Raw genomic sequence first — 12,487 nt, 5'->3', positions numbered from 1 at the left:
CACTAAGAACAATACTAAAAAGAAAAATATGCCACTAAAACCTTATAAAAATATCTATCCTATTATTCCTAAGACTTCTCCTGATAGTGGTGGACTCGATCCCTCCTCTGAGGTGGAGCTAGAGGAGGAGGCAGCGCAGTATGAGGAAGAAAAGTATGGCCCTCTTCCTCTTCCCCAAGTTTTTGCAGCTACACAGACTCCGGAAACAAGGGCCCCTCACTGGCCCTCCCCTCCCCCCTATCCAGACCCTCCTCTCCCGTCAGCCCCACCACAGGAAATGTTGAGATCATTTTCTGTTCCTCCGGAGATGCAAGGCCTCCTTAAAAGCAAAGACTCTCTCTTAAAACAAGTAACAGAATTAAAAAACGTTCTTCACTTGAAAAGAGAATTAAAGGACCTCACTTTACAAATTCATAACTTACAAATGGATCTCGTTGGGGAAACTCTAACTACCTCCCACGCCTCGGGTAATAAGCCCATTAAAACTCCCTCGGCTTCAAAGAGCCGCAATAATAGACTCCAATCCGGAGCGCAAACTGTTTCCCTCTCCCTCCCCGTAATTACTCGCTCTACCTCTCAGCCTCAGGAAAGGGAGGAAGAAGAGGAGGCTGACACCATCAGGAGGCAGGAGGAAGGACAAAACTTAGATTCCTCTGCATCCGAGGAGGAGGGGGGTGATCAGGAAGAGGCAAGGGAAGGTTCTCAAATTACATATAAAAAATTAAAATTTAAACAAATTAAAGAACTACATTCGGCTGTCAAGAATTATGGAATTAATGCCCCTTTTACTTTAACAGTACTGGAGGGCCTCGGGGTTGAGGGACATTTATTGCCTCATGAGTGGCACAAGATTGTACAGTCTGTTTTAACCAGGAGTCAATATCTAACCTGGAAAGCTGAATTTATAGATAAGGCAGAAAATCAAGCCATTACCAATAAAAAACATACACAAATGGCTTCATGGTCTTCTGATAAAATTTCAGGGAGGGGCAAATTTGCCTCGGAGGAAAAACAACAAAAACTCCCTGCAGGAATATTAACCCAGACTGCTAAGGCTGCCCTGGCCGCCTGGAGAGCCGTGCCTGCTGCAGGAGCGGTTACTACCTCTCTTTCCAGGGTAGTACAAGGCAATAATGAACCATATTCTCAATTTGTTGCTAGACTGTTGGAAGCAACCGAAAGAATATTAGGTAAGGTAGATACAGATGATATTATAGTTAGACAGTTGGCCATAGAAAATGCTAATGTGAGAAATATAAAATCTCCCCATAATGTAATAGTACAACACAAACATCTTCCAATTTACTTGATTATAGAGGTGATACTAAGAAATCCAAAGTCTTAAAAGAATGGCCTTTAGAATAGTGCAAGTAGCTGCAGTTTATACAATGGGCTGGAAAACAGCCAACAGGATGTTGAATGATTGCGGTTTGAGTTGGTTCGAGTCAGTGAAACTGTATACCTTATGAACCTGAATAAGAGGAGGAAATTCCAGGAATAAAACAATAAAATATGGCCAGAAACAAGACATGCAGTCAACTGCCTGTTTAACCAAGTGGAAAATCCAATAAACCCCTAGCTGAGTCTTACCTAATGTGATTATAACCAATCATTACCCTGTAACTATGCTTCTGCTTCTGTAACCTGCTTCAGCCACCCATAAATATCCCCCTCTCCCCAGCCCAGGCGCGCAAGTCTCCTAGGAGACCTTGTTGCCCCGGGCACCCGTGTTCCCAAATAAACCTCTTGCTGTTTGCATCCGACTGCGTGGACTCGCTGTTCCTTGGGAAGGGGGCTCCGTCTGGAAGACATCCCGCTGAGTCGGGGGTCTAACAAATGCAGCCTGTAAAGCTGCTTTAAGAGGCAAAACAAAGACCCTAGATTTAAATGGTATGATTAAAATTTGCAATGATGTGGATTCCTTTGAACATAAAATGTCTAAATCTATTAATTTGGCCATTGGAGCCATACTCCAAAACCAGACTCCACCTTCAGGAAAACTAGGACAAATATCTAGCCCTAAAAACTGTTTTAAATGTGGACAAATTGGACATTTTGCTAGAGAATGCCCTGGAACTATTAAACAACCCAACGTTCCTGGGACGATTCCCCTCCCCCTACCCCCTGGCCTTTGTCCTAAATGCAAAAGAGGCCATCACTGGGCTAGAGAGTGCCGGTCCAAGACTGATATAAATGGCCAGCCTTTATCTGTGGTCTCGGGAAACAGGCTATGGGCCCCAGTAGGGGGCCCTACCTACCCACCGCGACAACCAATGACCCTTCCCGCCCAAAATCTGCCTCTGATGCAAACATCGCTGACTCAGACTTGTTCCGAGCCACTGCAGGCAGCGCAGGACTGGACCTCTGTTCCTCCACCACCAGAATTATAACTCCAGAGGAAGGAACAGTTGTTATAAACTCTGGAAGGTTCGGGCCTCCCCCGCCAGGAATGTTTTTTCTTATTATAGGCCGAGCTTCAAGCTCACTGCAAGGACTCTCTGTCATTCCCTCGGTGGTTGACACCGATTATTCAGGCGAATTAAAAATTTTAGTTCATGCCTCTCAAGGCCCTCTTGCCATATCGGCAGGCCAACGCATTGCACAAGCCCTCCCTCTGCCCGTAACAGGACAGTTCCCATATAAGCATCCCCAGCGTGGCAATTCTACCCCAGGATCAACAGATATATTTTGGGTACATCAATTGACAGAATCTCGACCAACTTTAAAACTTTTTTTGGAAGGAAAACAATTCCTGGGTCTTTTAGATACAGGGGCCGATGCTACTGTCATTGCAAAACAACATTGGCCTATCTCTTGGCCTCTGGAACCCACCGCTACCCATTTAAAAGGTATTGGGCAGACTCAAAATACACTCCAGAGTTCTAAAATATTAACATGGACAGACCCAGAGGGAAACACTGGGACAGTTAAACCTTTTGTGGTGGACGGACTCCCTGTAAATCTATGGGGGAGAGATATAATGACCCAAATGGGAGTTATCATGTTCAGTCCTAATGAGACTGTGACTAACATGATGCTCAAGTCTGGATATTTGCCAGGAAACGGGCTGGGAAAGCATGAGCAAGGAATTAGTCACCCAATTATACCCACCCCTAAATGGGATAGAAAAGGTGACTCAAAAAATAATTATTACTTTACAAGATAGAGGATTTTTTTATATCCCCAGAAAAAATTCAAACCTGCTATCCCTTTTTATTTTTAGGATTTCAATTAGAACCCAACTTAATTTATTCGCAAAAAATTAAAATTAAAAGGGATAAATGTGTTTGCCTAAATGATTTTCAAAAACTTCTAGGAGACATTAATTGGCTACGCCCTTATCTTAAATTAACAACAGGAGAATTAAAACCCTTGTTTAATATTTTGCAGGGAAATTCTGATCGACGTCCCCAAGAAAAATTACTCCAGAGGCTGAAAAGACCTTAATGAAATTAGAAGCAGCTATTACCCAACAAAATATAGCCTATTTTGATCCCAGTTTGCCTCTTTATTTAATTATATTTGCCACCGAATTCACCCCCACTGGTTTACTGTGGCAGAGAGCAGTACCCCTATTTTGGGTACATGCTTCTGCCTCTCAATCTAAAGTATTACCCCCCTACCCCCTTTTAATATCTCAACTTATCTTTATAGGATTAAAAATTTCAGTCAGGTATTTTGGAAAAGATCCCGATATCATAATTACCCCTTACTCTAAGGAGCAAATTAGTTGGCTGCAACAAAGACAATATGATTGGGCTGGGTTCCGGGGTAGTTTTGACACTCACATGCCCCGCGACAGACTTATTCAATTCCTTAATATTACTCCTTTCGTTTTTCTAAAAAATACCTTAATAAAGCCCGTCCCCAATACTTTGAACATCTTCATTGATGGATCAAAAAATGGAAAAGCTTCATATGTTATCGATAATGTTCCCCACTTTGTAAATACTTCCTTTAAATCTGCTCAGTTAGTAGAATTATTTGCTGCACTTTGTGTTTTTTGGTTATTAAAGACCCACCCTTTTAATCTGTTTTCGGATAGCCACTATGTTGTCAGAGCTTTACAAGTTTTAGAAATGGTTCCGGTTATTCAACCTACTACACCTACTTTTCAATTATTTTTTGAATTACAGAAACTTATTAGACAACGTTCGTACCCCTTTTTTGTAGGACATATTCGTGCTCATTCCGGCCTACCTGGGCCACTAACCCGGGGTAATGAATTAGCTGACTTGGCAACCCAAATAGTTACCTTATCTCAAACAGTTGATCCGGTGACCCTTGCACAAGAGGCCCATGCTGTTCACCACCTTAACGCTCATATCCTACACTTAAAATTTAGAATTACTAGAGAACAGGCAAGACAAATTGTTAAAAACTGCCAAAATTGCCTAACCCTGCTCCCTGAACCCCATGTAGGTGTAAACCCCAGAGGGCTCATACCTGGACAACTTTGGCAAATGGATGTTACTCATGTCCCCTCCTTTGGAAGATTAAAATATGTACATGTTACCATTGACACCTTTAGTGGATTTATTTGTGCCTCCGCTCATTTAGGGGAGGCCACAAAAGATGTTATAAACCATCTCCTATATGTTTTTTCTGTCATGGGACAACCCCAAACTATAAAGACGGTTAATGGGCCCGGATATACCAGTCAAAAGTTCAAATAATTTTGCTCCCAAATGAGCATAAAACGTATTACTGGAATCCCCTACAACCCCCAAGGACAAGGAATAGTGGAAAGGGCTCATCAGACTTTAAAAAACACCCTCATTAAACTTGCGTCACAAGAAACATTATATTCCCTTAAAGGAAACTATAAGACTTTACTATTACATGCTCTCTTTGTCTTAAACTTTTTAACTCTTGACGCTAATGGCAAATCTGCCGCAGAATGCCTTTGGCATCCCATCACACAAACAGACTACGCCCAGGCCCTATGGAAAGACCCACTGACGGGAAAATGGAACGGCCCTGACCCAGTCATTATCTGGGGAAAAGGATCAGCTTGCATTTATAATTCTAAAGAAGGGGGAGCTAGGTGGTTACCTGAAAGGTTAATAAAACCATATAATAAATCCAGGGACCCTCCCTGAGAAAGTTTTTCTCTTCTTCTAGGATCCACGGCGCTGCAGAGTCTCAATAGCTCGTGACCATTCCTGTAATTGGTAAGATAAAGATGCAGCCAAAACTTGTGCCCCTATGGCTTTTAGCCTCAATAATAATCAAAAATATAAATTCAGGCTTTGGACCCCGCCCTCAAGAAAGGAACTTTATACTGCACTCTTTGGCCCTCCCTGTGACTGCTCAGGAGGATATTGGCCTGAAGCTCCTGGTAGTTACACTTGGACAGTGGATTGTACAACTAAGGTGGCCTACCTCCGCGCAGAAGTAAATACTAATTCTGGAGGATTTCATCAACCAAAATGGGTTTGCATTAATAAACCAAAAATAGTTCCCTCTAAAACAGGCCAAGCCAGACAAAATTGCTCAGAATCCTGCGCATATACCACAGCAATGCACAGCACTTGCTATACATCAGCCACCATTTGTATAGGCAAACAAGGCCTTCAATACTTTCAAGCCTCCCTGACCAAAACCTTTCGCCCTGAAGGAATGGCCACACACGTGACCACTGGTCTTTTTGGGTATACAAGACTCCATACACAGTTGCAACTTGCCGGCTGTGAGGGAACTATTGGCAAACCCTCTTGCTGGCTCCTTACGGCCCCCATAGGCGTATCTGATGGAGGAGGGCCCACAGATGCTATTAAACATACCCAAGTACTGAAATCACTAGAACCCCAACTGCCTCAACTTACGTATCATCCCTTAGCATTACCCAAGTCCCAAGCATCAAATTTAGATATAAATACAATGGATATTTTAAACACCACCTTTCTTTTACCAACAACTCTAACCCTGTACTTGCTAGTGATTGTTGGCTTTGTTTAGCAGCAAGGAGAGTTATGCCTTTAGCCATTTCCGCCACATATAATGTGAGTACTAAAGACACATGCTCCCCTAGCCCCCCTCTTAGGGTCCAACCTATGGGCAATTTTACAACCTGCCTCTCAGGTGCAATGCAAAACAATACCCTAAATGTTGATATTGGCACGTACCCCTCCAATAATTGTGAAATATTGAAGAACTATTCTCAACCTACACTGTCTCTTTGCCCCCCCAGCGGCACAATATTTGTCTGTGGAGGAAATTTGGCCTATCCCCAATTGCCATCCAACTGGACAGGAAATTGTGTTCTCGCTTTATTACTCCCAGATATAAGTGTCGTACCAGGGGACGAGCCCCTACCTGTCCCTACTTTTGATATGATAGGAGGAAAGAGACACACACGAGCAATTACATTTATTCCCCTCCTCGCGACCCTAGGCGTTACTGCGGCCGTAGGGTCGGGAACAGCGGATTAGGTGTGTCTCTACATAAGTATAATCAATTATCAAAACAATTAATTGGAGATGTCCAAGCATTATCTGGCACTATCCAGGATCTACAGGACCAAGTGGACTCCCTAGCGGAAATGGTCCTCCAAAATAGAAGGGGGTTAGATCTACTAACCGCAGAACAGGGAGGTATGTGCTTGGCTTTACAGGAACGATGCTGCTTTTATGCAAACAAGTCTGGCATTGTCCGGGACAAGATCAAGAACCTTCAGGAAGATCTGGAAAAACGACGAAGGGAACTGACTGATAACCCCCTCTGGACTGGGCTTAATGGGCTTTTACCTTATCTCCTACCCCTGTTAGGACCCTTATTCGGTATACTTATTTTACTCTCTTTCGGGCCTTTCCTTTTCAATAAAATTATGACTTTTATAAAAACCCAAATAGATACAGTAGTTAAGACTAAAATAATAGCTATTCAATATCAGCCCCTTAGTACCGTTGACACTGACCAAACTCCAGGACTACACTTTACCACTCTAGTCTAATTTCGGGACCTTTTTAAATTTTTCCAGTACAATTCTTTTGGCCTTTGAGCTTTTTCAGCGCCTTACATATTTTATTCTGTCAATCTCGGTGCATTGTCGTTGCCTAGAGGACCTAGAAGGCCCTGCAGGGTCTATTGAGAGCCCTCCTGAGAGAGGACTTCAGTTCCATAAACTCCTCACCCATTAACCCCAAGGTAGCTAGAGAGCATCCAATGACGGGAATAGTATGGAGCTTACCCTGGATGGCACAACATACAGAGGCCGTACTGGCCGGCTCAACAAGGCATGTTGCCAGGAGTAAGGTGGCCCTATATAGCCTAAGACAGGATATTCTCTCAACCAATCTTTAAAGACTGTTCTTTAAAGGAAAGGGGGAATTGTCAGAGACCAAGGAGTTAAACGGAACAAAGCAAAGACCCTCTAGCCTTGAGCAAACTGCACCTGGTTGAGTCATCTGCACAAAATACTTCTTGGAATAACTGCAGGTTGTGTCGCTTGGGTTAGCACAACGGCCAAAAGAATAGCCTGACCCACCCCTAACCTTGAGATTTCCCATTCTTGTTATCGCAAAAACTTTCCATCCCCCCCCCATACTCCCTTCCTTACACTCAGGGTATATAAACGCTGCTTTGCTTTTAATAAATGAGACCTTGACGGGACCCAGACTGATTCTGTCTTTCTTTATGCGCCTGGTCTCCTTCCTCTCTTTCCCCCATTGGTTTTCTTCTCTTAGGAGGTGCCTCCTCGAGCCTGATGAATAACTGAACCCGCCGGTCGGGACACAAAGCAGGAGCAGAGCAAACATGTCTTGAGAAACAACACAGAACCCCAATCCCAGCTCACTGTCCTAAGACCTTTCACAATTCCACGACAGTCATTCCCTGGCTCGTCCTCTAGCTGGGCACAGTGATAAAATCCCATGGCTGACACAGCACTCTCTCTCAGTCATGGAGGGAAATGCATAGCTCCTGCTTCTCCTGGTCTGCAGAGCCCAGCTTGCTCTCCCAGCGCCCAGAGCCAGTTTCTCCCTGGCTTTTTCCAGAACTCTTTCCTATGGGTGATTGTACTAAAAACATCCAGTAATCACAAGAAGGAAAATATTTTGCCTATCAGACAGAAACCATGTAATATTTACCTTCCACTCGGTTTACTGAGTATAATCACCAGTGCTATAACAGAGTGAGAAGACAATTGATAATTTTCAATGGCTAGGTTTGATTTCTCAGGTATATGACACAGAATGTATTGAATGCCTCTGAGGTTTAATTTCTTGCCTTTATTATTTTGTTTTGCTTGGTTGTATGGCTTGAACATTGGATGTGGGTTCTGTGCCCTGAGTTCTTTGGCCCAGGTCTAGCACTCTCCCACTTGAACCACAATACCACTGTGCAGTTTTCAGGTGGCTAATAGGAGATAAAAAACCTCACTGACTTTTGTGCCCAGGCTGGCATTGAACTGCAATCCTCACATCTCAGCCTCGTGAGTAGCTAGGATTACAGGCATGAGCCACTGGCACCCAGTTCTGCTTCTTTCTTTAAAAGATGTTTGTTACAGTACCTACTCTATGTGCTATTCTTTTTTTTTTAACCCCCAGTGCTGAGCTTGAACTCAGGTCCTGGGCACTGCAAATGTCAGTTCTGTAAAGCAGCTTGTTTGTGAAGGGACCCCTTTCTTGACTTCCCTCCAAATCCATCTCCTATAGGCATTGCCCATCTTCAGGATAAAGGAGTACTTGACTCAACTCAGGGGCTGTAAATTCCCTGACAATAGCTCAGGTTATAAGAGCAGTTTAGCCAGGTGAAGTTACCAGGATTCCTCCTCCACCCCACCCATCAGCCCGACAGGAAACTCCCTCCCTTTTCTTTGTTGTCAAAGCAGTGTGCCAGAAGCCCACCTAGATGATAGGTCAGTTCAAACAGCAAAAGCATCAGTGGTTGCCCCAGACATCACTCAATGAGGTTGAGATTCCATTGGCCCCCTCTGCATGGCCAAGCCCTACTACATGGCTGGTGGCCTCCAAAAGTAGCCTGTGAGATTACAGGGGGTTGCTCTCTCACTCGCATCTTACAGATGGTCCTGACCGATCCGTGTGATTCTCGATGCTAGGCGTGGAATAAAATTCTGTTTAACTCCTGCTTTTGTGTCAGACTCGTTCCTTTGATCACAGACCCTAATATTGGGGGACTGGACTCTAACAGTTTGCAGGCAAGATCAAGGAATGTGGGATCCCTCCCCCGTCCCAGAAAGACCTAGCCAAACATAAAAGTTGTGGGAGTTGTGGGTAATTCCCCCCCACGAGGTCCTGGCAGAAGGTGAAAGATCCAGCATGGAGAAATCATGATGTGAGCCTGGAAATGGGCTGGGGGAAGCTAAGGAGCATGGCCTAGGGCCTCTTGACCTTGGCTGGGAGGAAAGAGGAAGTCTCTTAATAGAGATTTAAGTTAAAAATCAGTTGCATGTTGAGTTTCCCAACGCGTCTCAACCAGTTCTCCTGTAAGGGAAGGTTATGGGAGGAGATGACTGGTTAATTGCTGGTCATCACTTGGCCTTTAATTCAGCCTGCTTGAGTAAGTGGTAACGCTCACCTTGATAGGTTCATTTTGTATGATTGCAATGCAGCCATCTTCTGCCTAGATAATGATGCAGCATGAAACTACTGGCTAGCTATCTGGGGTGGACTTCACAAGTCTGTGTTTTCTCACTGGTGCGAACTTGGACCAATGAGAGAGGTGCGTGCATGTTTGGTCTAATGTGATTGGCTACCGTTCGCGCCTGTCTCTCTATGAGTCAAATCCCTTTGTTCCATGCTGTAAGGTACCACATTTCTACTATCTGAATAGTGAGGTGCCATTGCCCAGTAAGAAAGAACCCTTCCCCCCTCCTTTTTTTTTTGGAGTTAATGACGTTTTGTGATTTTTTATTTTTTGTGGGTAATGGGACTTGAACTCTAGGCCTGGGCACTGTCCCTGAGCACTCTGGCTCAAGGATACCACCCTACCCTTTGAGCTCCAGCCCCACTTCCAGTTTTCTAGAGGTTAATTGGAGATGAGTCTCAGGTCCTTTTGTGCACGGGCTGGCTTTGAACCTTGATCCTCACATCTCAGCCTCTTGAGGAGCTAGGATGACAGGCATAAGCCACCATGCATGGCTACTCACATTTGCAAACTTTTATAGACAAAGCTAGGATTACATACAGAGTATTTTAATTTATGGCTATCCAGGCATAATGCACAACACTGCATCCCATTCAACAGCTGTACCCAGTACATTTTGTTTGTGATCTCAGCTACTCACAAAGGACATAAAGACGGATTGTGGTGCAAACTGGCCTGGGCATAAACATAAACCGTAGTATAAAAAGAAGTGAAACAAAAACAGCAGGGTGTGTGGCTCAACTAGTACAGCACTTACTAGCATGAATGTGACCCTGAGTTGAAGGACTGGGAGAGACAGGAGGGCAGGATATGAAGGAATTAAAGAAAAAAAAAGGAGGAGGAGAAGAAGAGAGAGGCGTTATCCTATAAGCACATGCCTCAATACAAGAAGGGTTAGAAATGAATCTATTTTCTCATCATTTTTCTGCTACTTCACCACTTACAAAATGCAATGACCTGTTGTTGACCATTTTAATAATGTTTGTCTTTATTTTCCCACCAGAGAAACCAGAAGAGGAGCTATGGCTAAACTGGTAGAGCAACAGCCTTCAGGAAAAATGTTTAAGATCAGTGCCTAGGCTCTGAGGTCCAGCTGCAAGATTTGTCCCCACACACAAAGGAAATGTATCCCCAAATGTGTGTTCATCCATGTTCTCTACTGAACACAGGGACAAAAGGTGTGGAAACAGATGTTCCTTCTGTGGAAACATGTTCCTTCTGTGCACAGTTTGTAATAAGTGTTATCTTCCATCAGATTTTCTATTAAAACCCAATCTGGAAATACTAAGTCATCTGAGTTATAATGCATGGACCACACAATAGAGTGAGAAATTTTGGGAAAACAGTGGAGAAAAAGATGCTCAAATCATCACACTCTTTTCCCATCTAACAATCCCCAAACCATCATGGAGATGACCTCAACACCAGTCTCATAGAGCCAGAGCTCTTATTTCTGAGAAGAAATGAGAAAGTATGTTTTTGGCCAGTCCTGGGGCTTGAACTCAGGACCTGAACACTGTCCTTGGGCTTCCTCAAGGATAGATAGCTCTACCACTTGAGCCATTGCACCACACCCAGCTTTTCCTGTATATGTGGCATGGAAGAATCGAACCCGGGTCTTCATGCATGCTACCATGCACTCTACCATGAGGGTAAACACCCAGTCTCCTGTGTGGGTTCTAGGAACACTGAGCTATACTTTTTCGGTGAAGAACTTTTGACATTTCTTACATTCATATGGTTTCTCTCCTGTCTGTGTTCTCTGATGAAAACTGAGGTATGCCATCTTCTTGAGAAACTTTCCACATTTGTTTCATTCATAGTATTTCTCTCTTGTATGTTAATGAGTTGTGGCTGTGCCTTCCTGCATTCATAAGGCTTTGATCCCGAATGGATTTCCTAATGCACCAGATGTGACTCCTGCTTGAAACACTCGTCCTTTATAATCTAAGGGTTCTCTCTTGCATGGGTTCTCTGATGCAAACTGAGTTCTTATCTACTTGAAAGATATTCCACATTTATTATTCCTAATGTATTTCAGGTCTGTGAATTCTTCTATGTCTACTGAGAATTAAGGTCCGGTTAAAGGTCTTTCCACACAGTTTACATTCATAAGGTTTCTCTCCCGTGTGAATTCTTGTATGTCTCCTGAGATATGATTTCTGGGTGAAGGCTTTCTTACATTCCTTACATTCAAATGGTTGCTCTCCTGTGTGTGTTCTCCAGTGGCTTTTCAAATTTGTCTTATATCTGAAGGATTTGTCACATTCCTTACATTCAAAGGGCTTCTCTCTTTTGTGTGTTGGCTGATGGGAAGAGAGGTAGGACTTTTTTTTTCCTTTTTTTTCTTGCATTTTTTAAAATTGTAATTAGTAAAAGGGTTACATGATATTTGCCAGATAGAAGGTGCATTAATTCACATACATTGATACCTTTCACATGTATTGGTACCCATTTCCCTCCCTCCCTTCCCTATCAAATTTCAAATAACCAAATACAAATAAATTCAATATATCAGATAACAAAGTGAGATACTATACCAATATGAGATAACTAAGGGACAGCAAAGGAGATGAGAGACAACATAGTACATTAAGGACAACAATCATTCGTTATATGGCTTTTGTTTCAATATCCTGGAGGTCCTTTCAATTAGCTTCATACTATATGGCCTTATGTATCAAGATTTTGCTCTATTGCAGATCTCTGCTAGTAGAGCCCAAGGTTTCTACTGATTATGACAAATTAGGGAAACCATTGAGCCTAAGTTCCTTTGAGTCTGGCTTACTTCACTTAATATGATTTTTCCTAAGTCTTTCCATTTCCTAACAAATGGGGCGATGTCATTCTTTCTGACAGCAGCATAGAATTCCATTGT

This window comes from Megascapheus bottae, chromosome 29, assembly GCF_031878675.1.
Source record: "Megascapheus bottae isolate mThoBot1 chromosome 29, mThoBot2.hap1, whole genome shotgun sequence".
NCBI classification, from domain to species: domain Eukaryota; kingdom Metazoa; phylum Chordata; class Mammalia; order Rodentia; family Geomyidae; genus Megascapheus; species Megascapheus bottae.
This window is presented reverse-complemented; position numbering follows the sequence as displayed.